Source organism: Helianthus annuus, chromosome 5 (assembly GCF_002127325.2).
Source record: "Helianthus annuus cultivar XRQ/B chromosome 5, HanXRQr2.0-SUNRISE, whole genome shotgun sequence".
Classification (NCBI taxonomy): Eukaryota; Viridiplantae; Streptophyta; class Magnoliopsida; order Asterales; family Asteraceae; genus Helianthus; species Helianthus annuus.
The window spans coordinates 154,976,718-154,995,572 of NC_035437.2; positions in this window are offsets into that span (position 1 = coordinate 154,976,718).

The window sequence follows — 18,855 nt, forward strand, 5'->3', positions numbered from 1 at the left end:
ACTACTAATGAATTGGGGTCAATTGCCCGACCAAGCGGTATTTTAAATACCGTAACCCAAGCCCGTATAACGGAAAATAAGTTAAAAGTATTTACCTTTGCAAGTAATATCCTCAATCAAATAAATGCAAGTATCTTTTACCGGTCTCCTATTCTAGAACGAAGGTTTATAACAACCTATTAGAATTCTAACGGGTCTTTAATGTAGCCTTAGCTAGACCGGTTGGTTTCAAAGGATAATTACGGCTTAATCGCGTGAAAGGCGAAAACCGGGAATGGAATGTGATTTGGACCCAACAAGTTTAAAGACTTGTTTCATATGGGTAATATAACCACACTCTGGATTTTGAGGTGAAAATGATAAGGTTTGACCCGTGTCGGCTAGTTTATGCAAACTAGTTACATAAACCGAACCGTGCGCGCATAAGGCGTAACGGGTAACCGTAAGAGTCCTACACAGGTTTCCTAAGTCAATATGCTTTAAAGAGGTTGTGGTACCAGTAGGATACCTTCCATAATGCCCGTAACGAGTTTAAATCCATTATATGCCCCGTAGGGGTATTTCGGTCATTTTTAAAGATTATAAAAGAGGTTTCTGAGTTCTACAGGAAATCTGAGTTTTCCGAACAGTTTATAAAGTCCAAAATGCTCTATTTATTATTTAAAATCAGTAGCAACTGGAATCGGGTCAAAATACCTTGTAAAACCCAAGTTATGCTCGAAAAGGGTATATTCGGTATTTACCGAACCGATGCCATAACCGCAGGTTATGAGCAGGTTAAAAATAATTAAAATCTTTAAAAATTCCAAAATATTATTTTATATCAGTGGGTAAAAGGTTTGGTGCCGAAATTTGGGTTTAGATAGGTGACGTGATGTCGCGGTCACAATCAAATTTAATCCAATTACAACTAATTAGCTAGCGGTAAGTGGGTATCGAACACAGGGAGTTTGTGGAATATGTGCTATCTCGATGTATGTCTAAATTAACTAAAGTAACTAAACTGAAAGAAATGTAAATTTCAATGTTTGGGTTGATTGTTTTTAGTTATCTAGAATTACTAAATTAGAATACAAATCAAAGTCAAGTTTTGTAAAAGGATAAGAAGGTAGCGATCATCCCGAGTTTCAGGTTTTAAGTGACAATCAAGGTTTATGTTCAACTGTAAAGAACTACATAGACATAGCTCATGCAAGATCATTTGTTTGTGATGAAAGGGAACTAAGTACTCGGATTCCTAGAACGCGAGGTTGTTACCCGATGACCAATCAACATATATCCAACCTTAATCCCTCCCATGATATCTCGATTGCCAACGGCACCAAGAACGTATGGTTTAGAACTATGATCAAACATACATCAACAATTTACAAACACCCAATCAAACACCATATAAACTAACAACACATGCACAGTTTAATATTCCAGAAATTAAAGAACAAACATAATTGTCACAAATAAAACCTTACACTCAAGACGATCACCAAGCAAACCTAGCCGCTCATAGTGTCGTGAATCGTCATAACAATCAAACCTTTGTTCATTCGAATCCAAAACAAAGTCTTTATGTTTAGATCACTCAAGAACACCTTAGAACACCCCAAATTCGCCCCTTAGGAGTTACAAAACGAATGGGAATGATTCGATGATGAAAAGGCACCATAAACAACCTTAAATGAGGGAGTTACAAGTTTCACGTCAGTCTCCACCGTAAGCTACGGTGGCCACCGTAGCTTACGGTGGCTTGAAATGGCCTACGGTGGGTATAAACTGGCTTACGGTGACAATTTTTGTCAGTCGGCGCCGTAAGCTACGGCCCTTGCCGTAGCTTACGGTAGGCTTCAACCTAAAAACTTGTTTTCAGCATAACTTTTTCGTTTCAACTCCGTTTTCTTCACCGTTTTCGCCTACATTCTCGTAATTTCATCCTCTATCATGTGATATTATTAGTTCTTCCATTCCAATATTTTATTTTTTATTGATGCTCCAAATTACTTCCCTTTTAAGCTCCATTTGCACCTGCACGTCCAAACAACTAGTAGTTACCAAGTTCAAACAATTAAACGTGTAAAGCATGGGATTTTAATCTTTTTAAGGCACTTAAGGGTTGTCCTACGGACCACCCGTCACATCCCCACACTTACCCGTTGCTTGTCCCAAGCAACTCATTCACTAACCATTTCAAAACCACAAGCGATCAAGATGCAAACCAAGCTAAAATGTATCGTCCTTTTACAAACTTTTTATCATACCACAAGACACACCCCTCACAACAACTCTCAGTGACAAGTAATATTAGCAACATTATGCTAACACGCTCAATGCAAGTGTGTGATTGTGCGACAATAAGCTTGTATACAAATCAAGTTTCCTCCTATCAAATATCTAGCATGCTTATGAATCAAAATGACTTAGGGGTTATAACGGGGCTATGTGTAAAGGTAGAAAAATGGTGGGATATATATGCAAGAGCTAATTGATTTGACCCGGTTTTTATTTCTACTACTAAACAAAGCAAACATCAACTATATACACAACTTCTTCGACATTCTCAACTACTATTGCAACTAAATACTTCTTTTTTTTTGTATTTTTCTCATATTTTTCTCTTTCTTTTTTTTCTTTTCTTTTTTTTTTTAATTTTTTTTTCATAACACATAAAACTCAACAATATATGCAAGAACTTCAACAATCACAAACTAAATTCCTGAACCGGGTCGTCTCAATAGGTAAAGTTTTTTTTTTTTTTTTTTTTTTTTTTTTTTGTAAGAAGTAGGTTTGGGTCACAACCTAATAGTATAAGGCTCAAATATGGCTTTCTAAAGACCAAACCCCCACCCCTCACAATCCAAGCTCATATATGTAACGTATGAGGTCCAACCCACCAATCCCACACTCTCACACATCTAGACGAGGCTACCTAAAAGTCCCCTATCATTTTCACAAGCATGCTAACTCTAGGATTTGGCAAGAATTCGTACACAAGTTCTATTAACACAAGCCACACACCGCCACTCAAAACAAAGAAAACATCTTTAATAATCATATGTGGCTCAAACTCTCACCAAGAAAGGACTAGAAATGGGTGTCGGTATGTCAAGTGGAACAATATCAAGTGTTCAAATTTCGACAATTTTTCGCTTGATTTCACAATTTTTTAAAATTCTCAAAAATTTCCCCCCATCCCCACACTTAGGATACATTGTCCCAATGTATGATTTTGAGGGGAAGATCACTTTTACCCAAAAACATTAGCTTTCGCTAATACTCTCAAACCCCAAATTTCTTTTTGTTTTTTTTATTCTATATATATAAATATTTTGCTTACTAAAACACCACCAACTTTTACAACCCATCAAACAAACACATCAAAACACCACCCAACCGCCCAACCAAAAACTTAAAGATGAATATATACAAAGGTGCACAAAATGAGAACAAGACACGACCTGATTAGTAAATCAGCAGTGTTGGTAGTGATGCATCTGCGGTAATCAGACCGGTTCATGAACATCTCTTGGATTCGCCGATATCTCAACGGGGATGTTGCCAAACATCCCCACACTTGAATCATTGCATCCACAATGATTGAAACGTAATAACCTGCCAAAACACAAACACAACACCAAAACAAAACCAAACGAAATAAAACAAAACACGAATACAATACTCTACATCCTCGGGCTGTCTCCCGAGAGCGCTAAGTTTAAAGGTCTTCAGCCAGACCATACCTGCTATTTGTTATGGTGGTCTTAATGCACACTTACCCGCAGCATTTCCAACAAATGCTCGAAAATTTACATGCCATCTCCATAGATTTGTCAGTATATTTGGCATGTTAAAGCTGCTCCTACGAGCTTTGCTAGTCCACTTCATGACATATACCTTAATGTCTGGTAGTTTCACCCTTCTCATCTTATTCCTCGAACCCTCTTCCCCACACTTGTTAATTTGAATCATTGATATGGGAAGAGGTTCGGTACACATATCCATCCCATCAACCTGCTCTACCTCATAATCTGCACACATCATCTGATCTACAAGTGACTCTTCATCAGATAAAGGACTCATTGGTGTGGTATTATCCTCCACAACCTCCTCCTTCATGTGAGAATAATCTCTAATATCGTCAGGTAATGGTGAGAGGCGTTCTTCTATCTCTATCTTCAATTTTAAAGTATGACACTTAGAAACTAAGCAGCTGATTCGGGCTTCATCGGACAGGTTGGGTGTTGCTAAATATTTCTCGAGTTTGGACAAAGTTACTTCCAATACAGCAAGCTCTTTTTCCTCCTCGGTCTCATAAACATAAACACCCTCGGGCTCAGAATATTCTTCGGGATGATATTGTCGATATCCCTGATACGGTCTATAGATGCGCGCTTCCATCATCTTTTTATTCCAATACTTTGGGTTTTCTGAATACACCGTGCACACATCATAATCATAAGTGTGATCGCGACCGCAACAAAAACATAGACTATCCATCCTTGCCTCATAATAAACTTCCTCGTCCCGATCGCATCCATATGAATAATAGTCATCCTCCATTTCTGATTCATAATCGTCAACATATGATGGAGGTGGAAGTTGTGAAACATAAGACACCGGTTTTCCATGTGCCCTCCTGTAGTGAGCCTCGTGGCAACCAATACATGGATGTCGTGGACCCCCGCACAATCTACACGTAAATAAGCTGAAATTTGTGTAATGCCCTGTCATCCTGCACAACACAACTCAAATACCAAGTGTAAATCATGAACATAAAAGAAATCTTTTTGGTTTTTTTTTTAATTTTTTTTTTCAAACTAATACACAAGATAACACACGTTGCGCACTACTCCCCGGCAACGGCGCCAAAATTTGACGTGATGTCGCGGTCACAATCAAATTTAATCCAATTACAACTAATTAGCTAGCGGTAAGTGGGTATCGAACACAGGGAGTTTGTGGAATATGTGCTATCTCGATGTATGTCTAAATTAACTAAAGTAACTAAACTGAAAGAAATGTAAATTTCAATGTTTGGGTTGATTGTTTTTAGTTATCTAGAATTACTAAATTAGAATACAAATCAAAGTCAAGTTTTGTAAAAGGATAAGAAGGTAGCGATCATCCCGAGTTTCAGGTTTTAAGTGACAATCAAGGTTTATGTTCAACTGTAAAGAACTACATAGACATAGCTCATGCAAGATCATTTGTTTGTGATGAAAGGGAACTAAGTACTCGGATTCCTAGAACGCGAGGTTGTTACCCGATGACCAATCAACATATATCCAACCTTAATCCCTCCCATGATATCTCGATTGCCAACGGCACCAAGAACGTATGGTTTAGAACTATGATCAAACATACATCAACAATTTACAAACACCCAATCAAACACCATATAAACTAACAACACATGCACAGTTTAATATTCCAGAAATTAAAGAACAAACATAATTGTCACAAATAAAACCTTACACTCAAGACGATCACCAAGCAAACCTAGCCGCTCATAGTGTCGTGAATCGTCATAACAATCAAACCTTTGTTCATTCGAATCCAAAACAAAGTCTTTATGTTTAGATCACTCAAGAACACCTTAGAACACCCCAAATTCGCCCCTTAGGAGTTACAAAACGAATGGGAATGATTCGATGATGAAAAGGCACCATAAACAACCTTAAATGAGGGAGTTACAAGTTTCACGTCAGTCTCCACCGTAAGCTACGGTGGCCACCGTAGCTTACGGTGGCTTGAAATGGCCTACGGTGGGTATAAACTGGCTTACGGTGACAATTTTTGTCAGTCGGCGCCGTAAGCTACGGCCCTTGCCGTAGCTTACGGTAGGCTTCAACCTAAAAACTTGTTTTCAGCATAACTTTTTCGTTTCAACTCCGTTTTCTTCACCGTTTTCGCCTACATTCTCGTAATTTCATCCTCTATCATGTGATATTATTAGTTCTTCCATTCCAATATTTTATTTTTTATTGATGCTCCAAATTACTTCCCTTTTAAGCTCCATTTGCACCTGCACGTCCAAACAACTAGTAGTTACCAAGTTCAAACAATTAAACGTGTAAAGCATGGGATTTTAATCTTTTTAAGGCACTTAAGGGTTGTCCTACGGACCACCCGTCACATCCCCACACTTACCCGTTGCTTGTCCCAAGCAACTCATTCACTAACCATTTCAAAACCACAAGCGATCAAGATGCAAACCAAGCTAAAATGTACCGTCCTTTTACAAACTTTTTATCATACCACAAGACACACCCCTCACAACAACTCTCAGTGACAAGTAATATTAGCAACATTATGCTAACACGCTCAATGCAAGTGTGTGATTGTGCGACAATAAGCTTGTATACAAATCAAGTTTCCTCCTATCAAATATCTAGCATGCTTATGAATCAAAATGACTTAGGGGTTATAACGGGGCTATGTGTAAAGGTAGAAAAATGGTGGGATATATATGCAAGAGCTAATTGATTTGACCCGGTTTTTATTTCTACTACTAAACAAAGCAAACATCAACTATATACACAACTTCTTCGACATTCTCAACTACTATTGCAACTAAATACTTCTTTTTTTTGTACTTTTCTCATATTTTTCTCTTTCTTTTTTTTCTTTTTTTTTTAATTTTTTTTTCATAACACATAAAACTCAACAATATATGCAAGAACATCAACAATCACAAACTAAATTCCTGAACCGGGTCGTCTCAATAGGTAAAGTTTTTTTTTTTTTTTTTTTTTTTGTAAGAAGTAGGTTTGGGTCACAACCTAATAGTATAAGGCTCAAATACGGCTTTCTAAAGACCAAACCCCCACCCCTCACAATCCAAGCTCATATATGTAACGTATGAGGTCCAACCCACCAATCCCACACTCTCACACATCTAGACGAGGCTACCTAAAAGTCCCCTATCATTTTCACAAGCATGCTAACTCTAGGATTTGGCAAGAATTCGTACACAAGTTCTATTAACACAAGCCACACACCGCCACTCAAAACAAAGAAAACATCTTTAATAATCATATGTGGCTCAAACTCTCACCAAGAAAGGACTAGAAATGGGTGTCGGTATGTCAAGTGGAACAATATCAAGTGTTCAAATTTCGACAATTTTTCGCTTGATTTCACAATTTTTTAAAATTCTCAAAAATTTCCCCCCATCCCCACACTTAGGATACATTGTCCCAATGTATGATTTTGAGGGGAAGATCACTTTTACCCAAAAACATTAGCTTTCGCTAATACTCTCAAACCCCAAATTTCTTTTTGTTTTTTTTATTCTATATATATAAATATTTTGCTTACTAAAACACCACCAACTTTTACAACCCATCAAACAAACACATCAAAACACCACCCAACCGCCCAACCAAAAACTTAAACATGAATATATACAAAGGTGCACAAAATGAGAACAAGACACGACCTGATTAGTAAATCAGCAGTGTTGGTAGTGATGCATCTGCGGTAATCAGACCGGTTCATGAACATCTCTTGGATTCGCCGATATCTCAACGGGGATGTTGCCAAACATCCCCACACTTGAATCATTGCATCCACAATGATTGAAACGTAATAACCTGCCAAAACACAAACACAACACCAAAACAAAACCAAACGAAATAAAACAAAACACGAATACAATACTCTACATCCTCGGGCTGTCTCCCGAGAGCGCTAAGTTTAAAGGTCTTCAGCCAGACCATACCTGCTATTTGTTATGGTGGTCTTAATGCACACTTACCCGCAACATTTCCAACAAATGCTCGAAAATTTACATGCCATCTCCATAGATTTGTCAGTATATTTGGCATGTTAAAGCTGCTCCTACGAGCTTTGCTAGTCCACTTCATGACATATACCTTAATGTCTGGTAGTTTCACCCTTCTCATCTTATTCCTCGAACCCTCTTCCCCACACTTGTTAATTTGAATCATTGATATGGGAAGAGGTTCGGTACACATATCCATCCCATCAGCCTGCTCTACCTCATAATCTGCACACATCATCTGATCTACAAGTGACTCTTCATCAGATAAAGGACTCATTGGTGTGGTATTATCCTCCACAACCTCCTCCTTCATGTGAGAATAATCTCTAATATCGTCAGGTAATGGTGAGAGGCGTTCTTCTATCTCTATCTTCAATTTTAAAGTATGACACTTAGAAACTAAGCAGCTGATTCGGGCTTCATCGGACAGGTTGGGTGTTGCTAAATATTTCTCGAGTTTGGACAAAGTTACTTCCAATACAGCAAGCTCTTTTTCCTCCTCGGTCTCATAAACATAAACACCCTCGGGCTCAGAATATTCTTCGGGATGATATTGTCGATATCCCTGATACGGTCTATAGATGCGCGCTTCCATCATCTTTTTATTCCAATACTTTGGGTTTTCTGAATACACCGTGCACACATCATAATCATAAGTGTGATCGCGACCGCAACAAAAACATAGACTATCCATCCTTGCCTCATAATAAACTTCCTCGTCCCGATCGCATCCATATGAATAATAGTCATCCTCCATTTCTGATTCATAATCGTCAACATATGATGGAGGTGGAAGTTGTGAAACATAAGACACCGGTTTTCCATGTGCCCTCCTGTAGTGAGCCTCGTGGCAACCAATACATGGATGTCGTGGACCCCCGCACAATCTACACGTAAATAAGCTGAAATTTGTGTAATGCCCTGTCATCCTGCACAACACAACTCAAATACCAAGTGTAAATCATGAACATAAAAGAAATCTTTTTGGTTTTTTTTTTAATTTTTTTTTCAAACTAATACACAAGATAACACACGTTGCGCACTACTCCCCGGCAACGGCGCCAAAATTTGACGTGATGTCGCGGTCACAATCAAATTTAATCCAATTACAACTAATTAGCTAGCGGTAAGTGGGTATCGAACACAGGGAGTTTGTGGAATATGTGCTATCTCGATGTATGTCTAAATTAACTAAAGTAACTAAACTGAAAGAAATGTAAATTTCAATGTTTGGGTTGATTGTTTTTAGTTATCTAGAATTACTAAATTAGAATACAAATCAAAGTCAAGTTTTGTAAAAGGATAAGAAGGTAGCGATCATCCCGAGTTTCAGGTTTTAAGTGACAATCAAGGTTTATGTTCAACTGTAAAGAACTACATAGACATAGCTCATGCAAGATCATTTGTTTGTGATGAAAGGGAACTAAGTACTCGGATTCCTAGAACGCGAGGTTGTTACCCGATGACCAATCAACATATATCCAACCTTAATCCCTCCCATGATATCTCGATTGCCAACGGCACCAAGAACGTATGGTTTAGAACTATGATCAAACATACATCAACAATTTACAAACACCCAATCAAACACCATATAAACTAACAACACATGCACAGTTTAATATTCCAGAAATTAAAGAACAAACATAATTGTCACAAATAAAACCTTACACTCAAGACGATCACCAAGCAAACCTAGCCGCTCATAGTGTCGTGAATCGTCATAACAATCAAACCTTTGTTCATTCGAATCCAAAACAAAGTCTTTATGTTTAGATCACTCAAGAACACCTTAGAACACCCCAAATTCGCCCCTTAGGAGTTACAAAACGAATGGGAATGATTCGATGATGAAAAGGCACCATAAACAACCTTAAATGAGGGAGTTACAAGTTTCACGTCAGTCTCCACCGTAAGCTACGGTGGCCACCGTAGCTTACGGTGGCTTGAAATGGCCTACGGTGGGTATAAACTGGCTTACGGTGACAATTTTTGTCAGTCGGCGCCGTAAGCTACGGCCCTTGCCGTAGCTTACGGTAGGCTTCAACCTAAAAACTTGTTTTCAGCATAACTTTTTCGTTTCAACTCCGTTTTCTTCACCGTTTTCGCCTACATTCTCGTAATTTCATCCTCTATCATGTGATATTATTAGTTCTTCCATTCCAATATTTTATTTTTTATTGATGCTCCAAATTACTTCCCTTTTAAGCTCCATTTGCACCTGCACGTCCAAACAACTAGTAGTTACCAAGTTCAAACAATTAAACGTGTAAAGCATGGGATTTTAATCTTTTTAAGGCACTTAAGGGTTGTCCTACGGACCACCCGTCAATAGGCTTTATGCTAAATGCGCCGTTTAATTACTAATGTTTCCGTAATTGCGCTATTTAGCATAACTCCTATTCTAGACCTCGGATTGACGTGAAATTTTAGGGACATGCTTAGAAATCAGTAACTAAGGTTATTGTCCTTTCACATATTCAAAATTCTCGTTTTAAAGTAGAAAGGGCGTTACGGTCAACTTTTAATCATTTAACGGAAACGTGCTAAAGACTCGGACAAACAACGAACCGGTCACAGAGGGTTATACCATCATGTAACCTGGTCCTAAGAGAGTCCTAAGGCATATCTAAATCATACCATAACGGGTCAGAACTGAAGTCAAAGCAAAAGTCAAAGTTTTGCGACTTTCGGTTCTGAACCGGGTCAAAACAGTAAATGGTCGGACCAAACAAGCTTAGACTAGTTAATATACTTATTATCATGTTATATGAGTGTTAAAACAGGTTACACGCCATCTACATTACTGATTATGCATAAAATCGCAAAATAGCATTCTGTTGACTTTTTCTAAGCAAGTTTGACTCGACATTCGGACTAGTTAGAGTGGGAATCAGAGGGTGCCCTTTTAGGGGTTTAATGCCCACATGATTACCAACATATAACTACTTTTGATTCGACAAACCACTGGACCATTTGTGTTTTATCGTTAAGTCAACCGTTAATTACGACGGATTGACTTCTAAGCTAAAACTATGTAAAAACTAAACCACAAAGGGTTAGGCAAACTTACAGAAGCTTGGTGCACGACCAGAGATGTTAGAAGAATGCTCTTGAGCTCCAGAGGTGATCAAGAAAGCAGGTTTGAGGTGTGTTTCAAATGTGTGCACTACATGCCCTTTTATAGTGAAAATTTGAGCACAAGATCATCACAACTAAGTTTATAATTGCTCATGGATGATCAGCAGCTGTCCCTGAGTGCTAGGGGACGTGTAGGGGGCGCCCATGCTGCCATAATTGCACCCAAGGTCGGTTAAAACAGCAAACAGTGAACCTGTGCATGTTTTCTGCATCTGGCGGTCTGACGCGGCCCGCATTAAGGATCAGGCTACCCATACGCGGGCCGCCTGAATCCTTATGTCAGACACCGGATCTTTACATGGCTCACGGCCCGCATGAGCTACCTTGTTTCTCTAACGCGGCCCGCCTGAGGCCTGTAATTCAAGATTTTCAAATCTTTTGCCATTATTGCCCTGGCCTTTCGGTTCCGAAGGGGTAACTTTGCGTTTTGGGGCCTCGTTTATTTACGAATAAGGGCCTCGCGACTTTTACCCGCATCGTTAAGTCCCCGGTTAGTTTAATTACTATCCGAAAAGCCCTAACTTTCATTGTTAACGCTTCTAACCCCTCGCATACGAAATTGATCATAACTTTCTCGTTTTAAAACGGAACTTCGCGAAATTTATATCGTATATTCTAGTGAGCTAATTTACTGTTACAAAGCCTCGGGTATGTTAAAGGGTCACTCATAGGTATAACTTAAACATGTTGACACAATTAACCCCTGTAGTTTGTAATCTCTCACTTTCTTCCGTATTTCGTTCCGTACGATCCATGATTTATCCGTTTGAAGGTACGAGCGTTATTTAGGGTTACTGTACAGTATATTTATCCCCCTTTGACATTTTTAACCCTCGAATTTACATACTTTCAATGTTTGTCAACTTTAGTCCTTTATTCAGTATTTAACACCACGTGTAAACTCAAGACACGTGTCAATACATTATTGGACGCAAAAATTTCGAGGTGTTACATCCTCACCCCCTTAAAAGAAATCTTAACCTCGAGATTTTTTGGAATAGATGAGGGTACTTCTCTTTCATCATGCACTCTACCTCCCACGTGTATTCGGGACCTCTACGGGCATCCCATTTCACCTTCACAATCGGTATGTACTTCCTGCGAAGTTTCTTGACCTGTCGATCCTCGATCGACACAGGTTTCTCAACGAATTTTAAGCTCTTGTCGATGTGTACATCTGTATGCGGTATAACCAGTGATTCGTCAGCGAAACACTTCTTCAGGTTACAGATGTGGAACACATTGTGGATACCACTAAGCTCTTCTGGTAAGTTTAATTTGTAGGCAACCGATCCGACACGTTCGATTACCTCAAAAGGTCCAATATATCTCGGGCTTAGTTTGCCTTTCTTACCGAATCGCATCACCCCTTCCAGGGTGATACCTTAAGTAATACCTTGTTGCCTACTTCGAAATTGAAAGGCTTACGCTTCAAATCTGCGTAGCTCTTCTGCCTATCTCGGGCAGCTTTCAATCGATCGCGAATTTAGACAATCTTGTCCGTTGTTTCAAAGATAATATCAGGTCCTGTCATTTGGACGTCTCCAACTTCTGCCCAACAAATGGGCGTTCTACATTTTCTACCATATAAAGCTTCAAAAGGTGCAGCCTTAATGCTTGTATGGTAGCTGTTGTTATAGGAGAATTCGACCAAGGGTAGGTGGTTATCCCAACTGCCACCTAGGTCGATTGCACATGCACGGAGCATGTCTTCCAGTGTTTGGATTGTACGCTCACTCTGTCCATCTGTCTGAGGGTGGTAAGCCATACTGAAGTTTAGCTGCGTGCCTAAGGATTTCTGGAAGCTTTTCCAAAAGTATGACGTGTACCTGGTATCTCTATCAGAGATAATAGACACAGGCACGCCATGAAGGGCTACAATCTTGTCTACAAACAACTGGGCTAATATATCGGAGCTATGAGTCTCCTTTATGGGTAGGAAATGTGCTGACTTGGTCAGTCTATCAACTATCACCCATATTGTATCGTTTCCCTTCTTTGTCTTTGGTATCTTGGTGATGAAGTCCATCGTTACCATCTCCCACTTCCATTCGGGAAGTTTAGGCTGTTGTAGCAAGCCTGATGGCTTTTGATGCTCAGCTTTTACTTGCGCGCAAGTCAAGCACTTTGCTTCGTAGGTGGCTATAGACTTCTTCAAGCCTATCCACCAGAAATTCGCCTTCAAGTCCTGGTACATTTTATCGGCACCAGGATGAACGGAATATCGGGAACTATGGGCTTCCTGAAGGATAACGTCACGAAGACCTCCATAAACAGGAACCTATATTCTTCCATTCAATCTCAGAATTCCGTCCTTGCCATAAGATAACTGCTCTTCAGTTACCCCTAGCTTTTCGTTTGGATAGTTAGCTTCTAACACAGCTTCTTTCTGTGCAGCTAACAATCGCTCATTCAGACTGTTCTTAATTTCAATGCTCTTGGCATTGATCCTAATTGGTTTCACTCTTTCCTTTCAGCTCAGGGCATCTGCGACTACATTGGCCTTGCCTGGATGGTATCTTATTTCACAGTCATAGTCGTTCAGAGTTTCCATCCAATGTCGCTGCCTCATATTCAGATCTTTCTGATTGAACAGATGCTGAAGGCTTTTGTGATCAGAATAGATCACAAATTTAATGCCATACAGGTAATGCCTCCAAAGCTTTAGTGCAAATACAACGGCACCCAACTCCAAGTCATGGGTGGTGTAGTTCTTTTCATGCACTTTCAATTGTCGTGATGCATAGGCAATCTCCTTGCCCCTCTGCATAAGCACACAACCCATACTGGTGTGCGATGCATCACAATAAACAACAAATTCTTCCATTCCGTCTGGCAATGTCAACACTGGAGCATTGCTCAGCTTTTGTTTGAGGATATCAAAAGCTTCTTGCTGCTTAGGGCCCCAATTAAACTTTATACTCTTCCTAGTTAAAGAAGTTAGGGGTGCAGCAATTCTTGAGAAATTTTCGATGAAGCGTCTGTAGTATCCTTCTAGACCTAGGAAACTACGAATCTCCGTAGGTGTCGTCGGCTCCTGCCAGTTCATGACGGCTTCAACTTTAGCGGGATCCACCTGGATACCACGCTCACTGACTACGTGCCCAAGGAACTGGACTTCTCGTAGCCAAAAGTCACATTTAGAGAACTTGGCATAAAGCTTTTCTTGATGAAGCAGTTTAAGAATACATCGAAGATGCTTTTCGTGGTCAGCTTGACTCTTCGAGTAGATAAGGATGTCATCGATGAAGAAAATGACAAATTTATCCAAATAAGGTTTGCAAACGCGATTCATGAGATCCATGAATGTGGCAGGTGCATTAGTGAGCCCGAAAGGCATCACTAGGAACTCGAAATGACCATATCGAGTCCTAAACACAGTTTTATGCACGTCTTCGTCCTTGACCTTCAATTGATGGTACCCTGACCTCAGGTCAATCTTGGAAAAATAGCTCGCTCCTTGCAACTGATCGAACAGATCGTCGATCCTGGGCAAAGGATACCTATTCTTGATTGTAACTTTATTCAGCTCACGGTAATCGATGCATAGACGCATCGAACCATCTTTCTTCTTGACAAACAGGATTGGCGCTCCCCAAGGAGATGAACTTGGTCTAACAAAACCTTTGGCTAGTAGATCGTCTAGCTGCGTCCTCAATTCTTTCATTTCCGTGGGTGCTAATCTATAAGGCGCTCTTGCGATAAGCGCGGCTCCTGGGATGATGTCTATACTGAATTCCACTTGTCTGTCTGGTGGTAAGCCAGGCAGTTCTTCTGGGAAAACTTCAGGATAGTCGGAGATGACTGGGATGTCTTCAATTCTGGGTTTCTCCTCACCGATGGTTACCTGTGCCATATAAATGACACATCCTTTCTTCAAACATCTGGATGCCTTTAGCATAGATACATGTGTAGGCAATCCATGTCGAGTATCTCCTTGGATGGTAAGTGGTTCTCCAGACGGAGTCTTGATTACCACTTGTTTCTGGTTGCACACGATTTGGGCTTGGTTATGCGATAACCAATCCATACCCAATACTACATCGAAACCAGCGAGTTTAAAGGGTAACATGGATAAAGGAAATGAGTGATTCCTAATGGATATAACACATCCATCTAAAACAGTTGAAACTGTCCCCATAGTCCCATCAGCTAGTTCTACTTCGTATTTTACATTCAAGGTTTTAACAGGCAATTTTAATAACTCACAGAACTTATCATCCACAAAGGATTTATCTGCTCCAGAATCAAATAAGACTCTTGCGAAAACATCATTGATAAGGAACGTACTGGTTATGACATTATCGTCCTGGATACCCTCTTTAACATCCATCTGAAAGACCCTCGCATTGGTCTTCTTCCCATCTTCAGCCCCTTTCGCTATCTTCGGGCAGTTCGTCTTGATATGCCCCTTCTCATTGCAACTGTAACAAGTTGCATTCTTGAGTTTCTTGCACTCAAGAGTCCTATGCTCCGAGGACTTGCATATCCCACACGCCTTCGGTGGGGATTTCTTTTCAAACCTGCACCTTCCAAAGTGGTGCTTCTGACAAACCTTGCACAAGGGCTTGTCGCCCGACTGTCGGTCGTTCTTCTTGCTCTCTGACCCCTTCTTGTGGTCACGATTGCCCCGATGCTTCTTGCTGGATCTACGTGAATCATCATCCTCACGTTTCCTCTTCTCACTATCAGCATTCCTCAACGATCTCTGCCTCACTGCATCAAGTGTGAGAGACAGAGATATATCTGCCACGGATCTGAAGGTAGCAGGCCTAGAAGCCTTTACGCTAGCTTTTATTTCTGGGGCCAAATCCCCAATGAAGCGCGCAATCCGTTTGGGTTCCGATGTTACAAGATACGGAACCAGTCTCGACAGAGTGTTGAAAGTCGTGAGGTATGCCTGGCAATCCAGGTTCTTCATGACCAATGATAAGAAGTCAGACTCTATCTTCTCAACCTCGTGCTGAGGGCAGTAATTTTCCTTGATGAGAGCCATAAATTTCTCCCATGTCATGCTATACAAAACAGCCTTCCCAGAGGCTTGAACCAGAGATCTCCACCACGCTAGGGCTTCACCCTTGAACGACAGTGAAACAAACTTCACCAAGTCTCTCTCTGCACAACCACTGATGTCCACCACAACGTCCATCTCGTCTAACCAGGTCATACAATCCACAGCGCCCTTTCCCCAGTGAAATCTCGGGGTTTGCAAGATACGAAATACTTATACGTGCAACCCCTGGCGCGAGGTGTATCATCGACCACTTTCTTCTTAGGGTGGACGCTATTCTCATTGGATGAGTGTCTATCGTCGTCCTTCTTAGGCTTAGACGGAGTCGAGGGTGGTTTGCTGTGAGATTTAGAGTGGGTTTTTGGCTTTGAGTGTGGTGTAGATAAGGTTCTGCTTTGGGACTCGGTGTATTCTTCATACTGTCGATCCAAGGCCGCCTTAACAGCGTTGTCTACCCAAGCTTTTAGTTCAGCGCCCGTTAAATGAATCTGGGCGTTATCATTGTCATCCTCCTTCGAATGACTATTAACTCCACTTGGTTCAGCCATTGTAACTCGAATCTGCTACAAAAGATAATGACAATGTTTTATTTAGGAGTTTATTATGGAATTGTCTTTTATGGCAATTCATTAACCATGGTAAACATAGACCATATTTGGTTAATTTGTTACTCACTGTTATTTAGGATTTGAATATAACTTATCCCATTTACAAATAATATAGTTAGTGGCACCAAGCCTAGTCACAAGGACGTTTTATAATATAAGCCGGGATTACAGAGAATAAAGGCATGAAGGTTTGAACCGTAGTCCTTTTACCTTTTCTGACAGGGAGTCATAGACTACATCTGCCTTTTGTCTTATGTGACAATAAGTATGGCCCGTAGGCACTACATCACTAATGGATGTTTGATAATTGGTCGTCTTTATTGACGACTTAACCCTTGATTTACAAATCATTAATTTGGGTTTTGGAATCCTTTGAAGGATTCGTATATAAGAATGACGCGTGCGATTTTAACGAATCACATCTGCCAAGAACGTTAACATATTTACAGAGGTTAACAGGAATCTGAACCTTTTAATCAGGTCTTACCATCTTGGCCGGGTCTTATAATGACACCTGGCTAGGTTTCACCATTTAGATTCTTTATTTAAGCAGATTAATTTAAAAGGAACGGTTTTCGATTTATTTCCAATAATGTATTAAAATGACAAAAATTGACATTCATAAACTTAACATTCCATTAATCATAATAATGATTACACACTGCCCTAAACGGGACTTTTAAATAAGTAAATACCTACGCAGAGGTTTACGGAAAACAAGTCCACGCAGGGACCAATTACATAGATAGATGTCCGCACAGGGACTAAGAGATAAGTCCACACAGGGACTATAATGCAATTGCCTATGCAGGGACTAAACATGAAAATGACCACGCAGGGACTAAAATACTCAAAACAAATGTCCTCGCAGGGACTTGATTGTAATAGTAAATACTATAGTACATGAAGAGACTAATGATCTCGTTTCTTCCTCCCTATTAGTAGGTTTGCTAGGCCTTTAAGGAATCCACGATTACTTTTACGTTCTTGCTCAAAGTCTCGTTTCACTCGGTTTAGACGGTGGAGGATTTCTTCTTGCTCCGGTGGAGAAAAACGTGGCTGCTGCGATGGTTGTTGAACTGGAGGTCTAGGAGGTGTTGGATACCCATGAGCTGAGTAATCTACTCCCCAAAGGTTTCCATAAGCTCTGTCGGGATGGAGGGCATTGTAATTAGCCGCTACCACGTATGGGTCGGCATCATAATTATAGTTGTAGTGCGTGTGAGTCGGCTGCTCAAACGGGTTGTACGCTGTGGAACCGGCGTACACTGGTATCGGATTATCATACCCAAATGGTGGCGGAGGTGGTGCAACTGGTGCAGAATTCACCTCTGCAGGGTGACCAGAAGGTTCCCCTAACTGTGGTTCTTCAGGCACCGGCGGAAAGTGACTTGCACTCGAGTGGCGAGGGGTGCTAAAGTGGAATTCCCCTCCTCGGGTAGACATCCGCGCGCCTGATCTCCTACGCCTTGGCGGATCAGGAGGTGTTGGTTGAACTGGTGGCGGAGGAGGCGGTGGCGTAACTGCCACGAAACGTGAATCCTCGGAAGGATCCTGTTGTTGCTGTTGTTCATGTGGCGAGAAGTGGTGAGAGGGTGTGAAGTACCAATCACACTGGTCAAACCTCGCCTGGTAACTGTCGGGACCTTGATAGGGTGTTCCATGGAAGGATGACCCATCAGAGATCTCGATTGGATGGTTGGGAGTACCCCTTGCAGGTTCTATGGGATCCGTGTCTTCATCCATATCTACCGCATTATCTTCGGAGAAATGGTCTTCACCTCCTAAAGGGTTATAACCTATTGGTTCTTGGACATAATCAGCCGGATTAAATCGGCCTTGAAAGAAAGGAGTAGGATCGCCATAGGAACGGTGCGAAGCAGATCGCTGGAGAGGTATAAACGAAGGTTGAGGGTTACTGGGATCGTTCTCCGAATTTGGTCCAAAAGAGTGACGGTATGAAGGTGTCGAACTGTGCGAGGTAGAATGTCTTGCAGGTTCAAAGTGGTTTCTTCTACGTCTCTGAGGTTCTTCACTCCTTGTACTCGAAGGAGCTCGCATGTTCGAAGGTCCGGCCTCGTGATCATTATGAGTAGTGATCGGCCCTTTGCCTCTTCCTCCTCTTCTAATTGCTGGTGGCATATTTCCTGCTTAACAAATCTTTAAATCACAATAAACAATAAAAGACAAACTGGAATAACAAATTCGAATTTGTCCTATGTTCTTGTCTAGACTCAAGTATGTGCAATTGTGTCATTGAGATTAAACACATATGGATAGTGTTTAATTCACTCAACGTTGGCTCTGATACCAACCTA